The sequence below is a fragment of the Pterocles gutturalis genome, unplaced genomic scaffold (assembly GCF_000699245.1).
Source record: "Pterocles gutturalis isolate BGI_N339 unplaced genomic scaffold, ASM69924v1 scaffold3616, whole genome shotgun sequence".
In the NCBI taxonomy this organism is placed as follows: domain Eukaryota; kingdom Metazoa; phylum Chordata; class Aves; order Pterocliformes; family Pteroclidae; genus Pterocles; species Pterocles gutturalis.
Window position 1 is genome coordinate 18105 of NW_010102748.1, and position 1613 is coordinate 19717.

A 1613-nucleotide genomic window follows, 5' to 3' on the forward strand; every position below is an offset into this window, starting at 1 on the left:
TGCTCCCAGCCCTGCCGGAGGACGGATGAGCAGCACAGCAGTATTAATTTCACGGGGAGGCCACTAGTGTGTCCTGTCTGCCCTTTGCCCCAGGCAGCAAGCGTTCCCTGCACTGATTAAGTGGGAGAATGCTCTCCGTAGGCATCTTTAAAAAAACCCCGTTTCAATTAGCAGCTACGATGGATGGCGCAGGGAACTGGGTGGTTATTTCCAGGTATTTACACTGCATCACCTCGATGTTGGGGCGGGGGGGGGGACACGCTGCACGGGGCTGGGGACCGCTGTTGTGTTCCTCTGGTGCCTTTACACATAGAGGAGTTTTGCTTTTATGGTCTGGTGGGTAATTTTTGCAGGGTGAATTTTTGCACTGGGGAAAATAGCTGGAATGGTAAAAAGGAAAGAACACGGGGAGGGATTGTACCAGCTCCCAGCAGCTCTGTGCAACCTTGGCATCTCATCCACGTCTCCAAGTGCCTCTAACACCCAGCTGAGGATTTTCTGTCCCCTCCCAAGCACCTGGATGAGGAGGGATGGGTCCCTTTTTCTCCAGAGCAGGTAGCAGTGGGTGTCCCCCCTGGTTTCCCTCGAATGAAGTCTCTTCATCCTTCTGCCTGCTCCTGTCCCCATGGGGTCTGAGCTTTCTTCTCTTTTCCCTGGGGATTTGCAGGTGCCATGATCGGGTGCCCAGGTGCCTGAACCACGTGTGGCCAAAGCAGTGATGGCTCCAAGGAGGAACTGTGCTCAAAGGAGCATCCTGCTCCCAGGGCTGGACCTGCAAATGTTCCCGGAATGGTTGGGAATGGCCAAATCCTTCTTGCTGGGGCTCTGGGAGGAGCTCAGACAGCCAGGCTGTGCCAAGAGCTGGGGGGTTTTGGGGACATGACCCAATCTATTTATTTGCAGCTCATTTTTTCACTTGCTGACCTGCTGGACCCTGTTCTTGCTGCATCTTTTAGCTTTGGGGTTGTGGAATATGGAGAATGACCCCACGGTCACTCTGTGCTGGTTGTGGTGACAGTTCTTCCTCCCCATTGCATCCCATCTGCCCAGGCTCCAAGGCTCCTGTTGCCTTTCTCCAGAGTGGAAAATCCATCCTCCCAGTTTGCGGGTACCGCTCTGGCTCATGGAGGTGGGGAGGGCACGCGAGCGGGAGGCAGCAGCAGGCAGAGCCGGTGACGCACGCCCGTCCTCCGGGATCTTGTGCGGGGCAGCACGGCTGAGCTGGATTCCTGGGTCAGGTCCAGGCACGTAGGCAGGCTCCTGGAGAGCTCCCAGAGCCTGGGCAGCTTTCCCCAGGAGCTGGGTGTGACTCCGTGCAAGCCTGGCAGCTCTTTGCATCCCAGAAAGCTGGATTGCTGCTGGAGCCTGGGGTGGGAAGGTGCAGGCGGGGCTGCAGGGAGATTTTTGCAGACTTGAGCATCTTCACGGTCTGTCCCATCATCTCCTGGATGCACCATCCCCTTTCCTGGGTCTTGCCCAGCAGTGATGCTGTGCTGGCTCTGGAGCATCCCAGGCTGCTGGGACGGGGATTGTGGGTCTGGGACAGACACTGTGGGCAGTCCTGGATGTCCTGGAGGGGCAGTGATGCAGGTGCATTGCCCTGAGGATTAGAG